Source organism: Labeo rohita, chromosome 13 (assembly GCF_022985175.1).
Source record: "Labeo rohita strain BAU-BD-2019 chromosome 13, IGBB_LRoh.1.0, whole genome shotgun sequence".
In the NCBI taxonomy this organism is placed as follows: Eukaryota; Metazoa; Chordata; class Actinopteri; order Cypriniformes; family Cyprinidae; genus Labeo; species Labeo rohita.
The window spans coordinates 28,995,952-29,006,249 of record NC_066881.1 but is presented as its reverse complement, the minus strand read 5'-3'; the positions used below and the strand labels follow the sequence as shown (position 1 = coordinate 29,006,249).

The 10,298-nt window shown below is 35.7% G+C and overlaps 1 long non-coding RNA gene across 1 annotated transcript in view; it reads left to right on the top strand.

Annotated features, from left to right (window-relative positions):
- The first annotated feature begins 1,077 nt into the window (after positions 1-1,077).
- LOC127174925 (uncharacterized) overlaps positions 1,078-10,298 on the top strand; it is a 77,149-nt gene continuing 67,928 nt past the window's right edge. The window contains exon 1 of the long non-coding RNA XR_007828925.1: positions 1,078-1,147. This is a non-coding gene — a long non-coding RNA (uncharacterized LOC127174925). The remainder of the gene's footprint in view (positions 1,148-10,298) is intronic.

The following is a 10,298-nucleotide window of genomic DNA, read 5'->3' as shown; positions in this document are numbered from 1 at the left end:
CCCAAAACTCTGAATGTAATGTGTATAAAATGTCTAATGGACTAAAAATGCCTGTGAAGCATAAAATGTTCAGTCTACAGAACACTTGATTGTTCTCTTAAGCTTTAAAAGTTATACAAGGACTATTCTCCTATGATAATATGGATAAATTTAGCTTTGCTGAAAGCTCGAATTCTTCACTTACAGTCCCTAATGGCTGCTTTGTGTTTTCATCTCTCTTACGAACGTTTGTTATTATCCATAAACCATCTCTCACATGAGCCACAAAAAACACTTCCCCCAAACGGCTCTTATAATTAGTGACTGGACAAAACAGTGTGTTCTGTTTTTGAGACGCGTGCAAGCAAACAGGACAGAAAAACAATGATTTTATTTCTCTTACGATGCTTAGAAAACTCATCGTTTGCAAAAATAAATAAATAATAATAATAAAAAAAACACCACATTTCTTTTTAATACATGAAGCTGATCAAGCAAGTCAAGACAGAGACATCATAAAGTAGTTTAAAAATAAATTAAAACGGACAAATTCATGTAAATTAAATTTCATGTGGATAAGCACACAGTTATTGAGCCACGGCCCTGCTGTTTCCTGAGTGTCATTTCATCCTCCTGCTCTTTTTTAAACTGCAGGGATTTTTCATTATTCCTAATTTGAACATAATTCGAAATATAATTGGAACCTCAGAAGCAATTTCCCATCAAAACGCCCCTGGAAAGGCTCAGCTCTGAGGTGCCCATTAAAAAGGTTTAAAACAAAAATTGAATTTACTGTCTTAAGATCGTACTTTTTTAGTATTTGACAATGTTTTATTTCTTTTACAACCTTTGATCTCTTTGTTTACGGTCAAAGCACGTATGCATTTGTGAATTGGAACACATTTGGTTTGTTTTCTCACAGCTCTGTATTAATAAATCATACATGACATGCATATTTGATATTTATATTTCTAGCTGTGTGATTTGTGCTCATTAATGTGTTTGTGTTTGTGTGTGTGCACAGTTCCTCACATTTTCATTTGGTGGCGCTGTGGCTCCTGTGTGGTTATAAGCATGGAATTTGGAAATGGAGTTAAACGCAAATCTCAATCCGCTGGCATCAGATCCGGGTGAGAAATTCAGTGGAAAACAAAAAGCACTCTATGATGTATGTAGCAGTGTATGTCTTGTGCTTGTTATATTGCTTTCCATGTGTTGTTCTGAAAGATCTCTTGATTAGTTTGCTTTGGGATCCATGCTTCCTTTACGACACTTGTGAGAGTTTGAGATGAACTTGAGACGGAAAAAACGCTTTTTATTTGCGCAGTTCTGTCCTGGGCAGCTTTCACTACTGTGTGTTGGTATGTCCATTGATCATGCTGGGAGCGTTTGTGTGATTTGTTGAAGTTAATCAATACAGGGCCAGATCGAGATGGAGGGCAGGAGGAAAAGAGAGAAACTAATTAAAACTGGAATTGATTCTTTATTAAAATGACAAGCTTTATCTAATAGTGCTCCAACATGTGCATCCAAATCATTTATTTCGTGAATCGAAGCAATGCCACAATCATAATTCATTCTGATCTTTCACCCATCTGTTTACAGTTACTTTATTGAAGCGATTTCTAGATTGCCCCATCCTAGACATTTCCCTACATTGCATGTTTCTGCCAGCAGCATGTTTTTTTTATTAAATTAATATTACTCCTTTGTGGGCTGAAATGAAGAGTGACATTGCAAAGCATTTATCAGCCGTTTTTCTTTAAAGAAATTGTTCAATTACACTAACGTGATTTGATTTGCCGTCTCCACACTTTAATCGAGGCAAATGCCACGAACTAAAAAAAAAAAGAAAAAGCCTTATTTGATAGTGATTACTGATATTACGAAATTAGTGTAAGTGAATTAGCGCTGGGTAGGCTATTGATATACATCTTCCAGTGCAATGCAATTCTGATTCATTTAAGTAGGGCTGTAGGCCTACATATAGTATTTCAGTTAAAATGTCTTTTTCGTTTATATTTGGGAAAAAAAATAATGTATTCAGCTATTACTGGCAGTAATAAGAACTTATTGATTCAAAAACCGCTGTGAGGAGTTCAGTGAGGGATTCAGATTGAATCAATTGACTCTTGAGTTTTCAAAAATCCCTAACTAAACACAGTCAGTTGTTTATGAATCATTTGTGAATCCATGGCATACATACATAAGTGGATAAACAGACTCATTTATTCATGAACTTGAATCATGTGTCATTGCATGCATCTTTCGAAGAAGTATTTTCTTTATTCATGTTATTGCACAGTAAACTCTGGACTTTTTTTTATGGTAAAATAGGATGTATTTTTATCATAAGGATGTAGACTTGACACTCAAAGTGTAGAAGATCATTCTTAGGATTTTAAGAATCAATATCAAGGTCTGGAAAATTAAGATCACGGTTAATCAAAAAATCGCTGGTTTAAGCTGGAAGTAGTTTTAGCTGGTCTTGTCTTCCAGTCTGGCCAAGTTGGTGTTTAGCTGGTTTAAGCTGGTTGCCCAGCTGGTTTCCTGGCCTTATTTGATAGTGATTACTAATATTACAAAATTAGTGTAAGTGAATTAGCGCTGGGTAGCCTGTTGATATACATTTCCCACCGCAATGCAATTCTGATTCATTTAAGTAGGGCTGTAGGCCTACATATAGTATTTCAGTTAAAATGTCTTTTTCGTTTATATTTGGGAAAAAAAATAATGTATTCAACTATTACTGGCAGTAATAAGAACTTATTGATTCAAAAACCGCTGTGAGGAGTTCAGTGAGGGATTCAGATTGAATCAATTGACTCTTTGAGTTTTCAAAAATCCCTAACTAAACACAGTCAGTTGTTTATGAATCATTTGTGAATCCATGGCATACATACATAAGTGGATAAACAGACTCATTTACTCATGAACTTGACTCATGCGTCCTTGCATGCATCTTTCGAGGACAACTACACAGGAAAGTATTTTCTTTATTCATGTTATTGCACAGTATACTCTGGACTTTTTTTTATGGTAAAATAGGATGTATTTTTATCATAAGGATGTAGACTTGACACTCAAAGTGTAGAAGATCATTCTTAAGATTTTAAGAATCAATATCAAGGTCGGGAAAATGAAGATCACGATTAATCAGAAAATCGCCGGTTTAAGCTGGAAGTAGTTTTAGCTGGTCTTGTCTTCCAGTCTGGCCAAGCTGGTGTTCAGTTAGTTTTAGCTGGTTGCCCAGCTGGTCTCCTGGCCTTATTTGATAGTGATTACTAATATTACAAAATTAGTGTAAGTGAATTAGCGCTGGGTAGGCTATTGATATACATTTCCCAGTGCAATGCAATTCTGATTCATTTAAGTAGGGCTATAGGCCTACATATAGTATTTCAGTTAAATTGTTGTTTTTATTTATATTTGGGGAAAAATAATGTATTAAACTATTACTGGCAGTAATAAGAACTTGTTATTGATTCAAAAACTGCTGTGAGGAGTTCAGTGAAGGATTCAGATTGAATCAACTGACTCTTGCGTTTTCAAGACTTTTTGTAAGAAAAAAAATCCTTAACTTAATGCAGTCAGTTGATTATGAATCGTTTTTGATCCATGGCATACATACATAAATGGATAAACAGACTCATTTATTCATGAACTTGACTCATGCGTCATTGCATGCATCCTTCGAAGACAACAGGAAAGTATTTTCTTCATTCACGTTATTGCACAGTAAACTCTGGAGTTTTATGGTAAAATATTACATTTTTATCATAAGGATGTAGACTTGACACTCAAAGTGTAAAAGATCATTCTTGGGATTTTAAGAATCAATATCAAGATCATGCAAATGAAGATCACGGTTAATCAGAAAATCGCTGGTTTAAGCTGGAAGTAGTTTTAGCTGGTCTTGTCTTCCAGCCTGGCCAAGGTGGTGTTCAGATGGTTTTAGCTGGTTGGCCAGCTGGTCTCCTGGCCTTACTTGATAGTGATTACTGATATTACAAAATTAGTGTAAGTGAATTAGCGCCAGGTAGGCTTTTGATACACGTTTCCCAGTGCAACGCAATTCTGATTCATTTAAAGGGATCATATAATATGATTTCACCTTTTTAACTTTTGTTAGTGTGTAATATAGCTGTATGAGCATAAACAAAATCTGCAAAGTTACGAAGCTCAAAGTTCAATGCAAATGGAGAAATGGTCTTTTGCAAAATTAGCATAGCATTGCCTACAGAGAACGGCTGGTAAGAGACTACAGCTAAATAGTTCTGGGTTAATGACGTCATACACCCAGATAACCCCGCCCCCGGTAACATGCAACGAAGGGTGCTTAAATACTGCGCTGCTTTGGAGAACAGGAAGAAGACTAGGGGTGCACGTAAAAATCTATTCATATGCTGTATGGATCGTGATTCTGTCTTCTAAACATTCTAATGAATTCATAAGTTTCAAAATCAATGTTCTAAAGCATCAGTTCTCAATCCTGTTCCTCTCATCCCCTGCTCTTCACACGCTCTGCTCTGCATCTTTCTCTCTCAGATCAGCTCAGCTGTTCCAACAATGAACTTTTTCCACTTATACACTTACTTTCACATAGCTATGACAAGTGTTAAACATGGACGTGCATGCGGTTGGTGTTCTGTATTAAAGCTTTAATCATAATAAAGAAGTATATACAAAGCTAGCATAAGCAATAGCATGATAACAGTGTATCTAAAAGTATGAGAAAACAAAAAACATAGGCCTACCATTAAGAGCTATGCTTGCACAAGTTCTGCACGATCCTCTTCACTAATATCCTCTGCGTCTCATTCGGTCTCAAATTGATACGCAATATAGACAACGCCATTGTTTACAATACCACCGGAGCACATGCCGCTGATGAGGGGCGGGATGTTTAGCCTTCGAAAAGATCCATTAGACCACACCTTTAAGTAGGGCTATAGGCCTACATGTAGTATTTCAGTTAAAATGTAGTTTTCGTTTATATTTAGGGAAAATAATATATTAAACTGACAGTAATAAGAACTTATTGATTCAAAAACCGTTGTGAGGAGTTCAGTGAGTGATTCAGACTGAATCAACTCTTGAGTTTAAGACTTTTTCTAAGAAAAAAAAAACCTAACTAAAAACAGTCAGTTGTTTATGAATCGTTTCTGATCCATGACATATATGCATAAATCAATGAACAGACAGACTCATTTATTCATGAACTGGACTCGTGCGTCATTGCATGCATCCCTCAAAGACAACCTGACAGGAAAGTATTTTCTTCCCGTTATTTCACAGTAAACTTTGGAGTTTTCATGGCAAAATATGATGTATTTTTATAACAAGGATGTAGACTTGACACTCAAAGTATAAAGATCATTGTTGGGATTTTAAGAATCAATATCAAGATCATGCAAATGATGATCACAGTTAATCAGAAAATTGCTGGTTTAAGCTGGAAGTAATTTTAGTTGGTCTTGTCTTCCAGTCTGGCCAAGCTGGTGTTCAGATGGTTTGAGCTGAACTCCTGGCCTTATTTGATAGTGATTACTAATATTACAAAATTAGTGTGAGTGAATTAGCGTTGGGTAGGCCATCGATATACATTTCCCAATGCGATGCAATTCTGATTCATTTAAGTAGGGCTATAGGCCTACATATAGTATTTCAGTTAAAATGTCGTTTTCATTTATATTTAGGGAAAATAATGTATTAAACTGGCAGTAATAAGAACTTGTTATTGATTCAAAAACCACTGTGAGGAGTTCAGTGAGGGATTCAGATTGAATCAACTGACTCTTGAGTTTTCAAGACTTTTTGTAAGAAAAAAATACCTAACTAAAAACAGTCAGTTGTTTATGAATCGTTTCTGATCCATGACATACATACATAAATCAATGAACAGACAGACTCATTAATTTCATGAACTGGACTCGTGCGTCATTGCATGCATCTTTCGAAGACAACTACACAGGAAAGTATTTTCTTCATTCATGCTACTGCACAGTAAACTCTGGTCTTATTTTATGGTAAAATATGACATTTTTATCACAAGGATGTAGACTTGACATTTAAAGTGTAAAAGATCATTCTTGAGATTTAAAGAATCAGTACTAAGATCAGGCAAATGAAGATTAACAGTTAAATGAGAAGTCCACTTCCAGAACAGCAGTGAACAAATAATTTACTCACCCCCTTGTCATCCTCGATGTTCATGGCTTTCTTTCTTCAGTTGTAAAGAAATTGTTTTTTTGAGGAAAAAATTTCAGCATTTTTCACCATATAATGGACTTCATTTGGGTTCACGAGAAAATAAGTTCGAAAACAGGTCGTGACGCATGTTCACTTTGCAAAGACTGGGTCGGTACTTCTGCAGTGAGGTAGGATGATTTTGAAATGATTTTTGAAGTTGAGGGAGAAAATACGGTTGAGGGAGTTTTTCAACATACCCTAACTGTCTTGAGCCTGAATACACAGAGTTCAGGGAGAGTAAGGCAAGACGAGCGTTTGAGATTAAAAAGTATTTAAATTGTATTTTTTAAATGAAAATAACAGATTGTTTCGCTAGATTAGACCCTTCTTCTTCGGCTGGGATCGTTTACAACCGCATTTGAGTGGTGTACTCTGTATGTGTTTTGAATGGTTTTTGCAAAATACTCGATAATGTCAAATTGAACATCGTTAAAACATCAATTGCGATATTATCGCAGACGATATGTATCACACATCCCTACCACTGCATGGATATCTGAAGATTCATTCAAGTATTTGGGAATTATGTTTGAAGAATTTCTACAAAACTCCATTTTAAAACTATCCAGACATCTAAAGCTTTTATAAATGTCATATGGCAGTGGTAGCTAAGTTAGGACTTATTTCTAAGGGCTAGTTGTACTAAATTCTCAGGGAATGTCTGGCTGTATGTTCCTGTTTTATGATTCAGACAAACCTACTACATGAGATTCTTAATGCTGCCTGCTGTGAAGTGCACTTAAAAGTCTAAACTCTACTCATTTTGGTTATCTGAACGGAATTCATTTTCATTCTGCTGAGCAATACGTGCACTTTCACAAAAACTAGGCTTTTAAATGTACAATAGCCGCACATGCTGAGGTCTGTAGTGCTCTTAATGCATTATTTTTAGTCATATAGAGAATGAAACCACTGGAAAAAGTTTCTTAATGCATCTTCTTAACAGGCTGATGGACATCTTTGCTGATGTTTGCTTGTCTGGAATGGTATTTGTAGATCTTCAGTTTAATGAACGTCCAATATGGTTCAAGCCGGTGCTTGATGTAGTGGCTGGTAACCAGATCATTGTTGGTTCGTTTCAGTGAAAGAGTGATTCATTAGCTGTGAACACACGGCATTGAGCAAGACAGTTAACCTCCGTTAACCTCCAGGGAAATTTATGGCACACTTCAATGGCAATGTCACGTCAAAGTCTTATAAATAAAATCCATTGGGACTGTGTGTGAATTTATAAAGGAGGTCACTTATTAGAGCTGTTTTGTAAGATGAATCTTTTAAATGATATGAATGTTGTTCTGAGGTTGAATAATATTAGCTCTCATTGATAGGACTGTATTCTGTTTTGGCCGAATTCAAATTAAATACTATTCATGTGGATCTTTGTTGTGCGCTTTTCTTTAAGGAAACTCTTGAACCTTAACACTGGCCTGTTTTTCCAAGAACATCCTTGACGTTTCCAGCAGTGTTTGATTTCTTCCTGAAGTCTCACCAATCGACTCTCTATTGTAGCTACAGCGGAAAAGCTACAGAGTTTCTGTATTTTGTTCATAGTCTCTTTATATCGCAAATTGCATTATTGCTTCCAAGGACAAACATAAACAACCAAAAAGGTCAAAGATGTCAATCATTTCAACCAGAGCGCTGTGAGTGACTCAGACTTCTGCGGATTGAGATGCCACTCAGGACTGTAAAACATGAAGGCTTAATGGATTTTACATATGATGTGATTTTATGGTTATTATAATGGAAGAGTCAGGAGAAGGATAAAAACGAACAAAGCAAATGTAGGCTTTTCTCTTTTTTTAGCTCCTACATGACAGTGAGGAGCACCAAGGTGAACCAAAGGGAAGATAAGGACGCGTAAGAAATGACCAACCCAGGCTCGTGAAAATACATACCTCTAGATACAGTTCTGCAACAGCTTTCTGCACGTTTCCTGCCAGTTTCAAAGTGAAATGTCCAGAGAGTGGCACTAGATCACATGTTCAATACGTCACCGTGGCTGCGTTTTTATTGCACTGCTTGAGATGCGTACTGCAGCTGTTCAGAATTCAAATATCCGGGGCATTGCTAAAGTTTGATGCTCTATTGTGTTCCAGTGTTTCCCCTAGGTTCACAGCTTTGGGGGGGGGATGGATGGGGCAGGGGTGACGGTACCCAACAGTACTTTTTCTCGGTACTTTACTCTCTGTATAATAACAAAAACATTTATGTGAAAAAATAAATAAAAAAACAAGAGTCCAAAACTCCAAAATTTCAACATTTTGAACAATAGGGCCCTACAAACTTTTTTTTTCTTTCTTTCGTCCTTTTTTTTTGTGTGTGTTCATTTTTCTGATAATCAAATGAAGGCATTAAATATTTATTTATTTTTAATTAAATTAAAATTTAATTACATTAATTAATTAAATTAAATTAAATTAAACCCTTTTATTTTTGGCAAACAAACAGAGGTTTACTGTTAAAATTAATACATGGAAGAAAATTTGTGTGAATATTCGGTTTTAATAATAATTGTAGAATTTTTTTTTTTCTACAATTAAGTGGTTATTCTGGTTTTAATATTTATTTTATCATTTAATTGTTTTATTTATATTGGCCAGAAATGGAAATATATAAAGACGTACATTATACTGTACAAAAGTAATACAAGCGTAATATATTTCTGTTACACGTTAAACCGTACTTTTATTTTGACAGGTTGCTGTGAAGTTTCTGTGTGTATACAGTATGGTATGATGCTAATTTTCTGAAATGAAATGGAAAAATTCACATGAAATGACTCTCACAGCAGCTCTGGAGATGAAGTTCATGTCATCATATAATGAGATGCAGAGGCTAAAAATCACAGTGAGCCTCACGTGTTCTTCAGTATTGTGTAGTAAACAAAAGCATGTTTCCGCCGTTCATAAATACAGAGCCAAGCAGAACATGCAGGATTCATATCTAAACCTTCTTTTTGCATTTTAATCTTTACAGACATTAGTCTATATCGAAATTCAAATTAAGTGACAGACCCAATTTTGATTTATTCATCTAAAAATTGACGAATTCCGTGGCATTCCGCGCTATAGAGTAAATTCCGTTTTTATGAATGGACTCCATGATCCCGTCTGCGTTTTCGAGGCGGAGAAATTGTAGACGCACATCCATGTAGAGACAGAAATGACATGCTTTTGTGTAAATAAGATAAATAACATAAGACCATTTAGTTTGTTTAATAAAAGAACAAGGTATAAACCTGTTCTATAGTAAAGGTAGGGTGCCGTTGGCAGGGGAAGCACTGTTGGAAATATCTCCTGCACCAAACCCAACCCTAAACCTACCCGATAGTGTTAACAAATGCAAAAGTGATGTAAAAATGCATTTCTTGATGCATGCAGCTGTACTATTTTAACTTCATTATGTGGATTTGAACTGTTTTGTCAAACTGTAGTTTCACGGGGTTAGTACCGGAGCTGTTTATCGCTCAAGTGCTACTGAGCAAACCTGCTGAATTAGAAAACTCATGCATATGAAACTGCATATGTGACAACAACATTCAAAAGTATCAGTTTTCAAATCGGGCAGGATGTTAAAATTATTAAGTCATAACGTAATATTCTGCAAGTAAATGTGTGAAAATTGGGCTTTATTAATCAAAAAGGGTTCCCACGGGTCCTTGAAATTCTTGAAAGTTTGTGAATCTTAAAAATTATTTTGTGCATGAAGTTTTTAAAAAAAAAAAAAAAATCCATATTATTCCCTTCCGGTCCGCTAACGTGTTATTTTGCCAACACTTCGTGCCCTATGCTTTACAAGTTTGCTTGATTTAATTACTCGCATTTACGCGTTAAGTTGAGCATTTCCAGCATGAGGTACTTTGTGTTGTGCATTGCCATGATGTTCACGCGTGCACGAAACTATTACGATGGCATCTCAACATTTCACAGACACACTGTGAAATACTGCAAAAATGCAGGCTGAAACTGCTGAAATGTGATGCCTGGAAATTGCAGGTTTCAAGATATTTGGCTCACTAAAGATTTTGAACAATGGCTTGCCAGAAATCCAAAGGACCATCACTT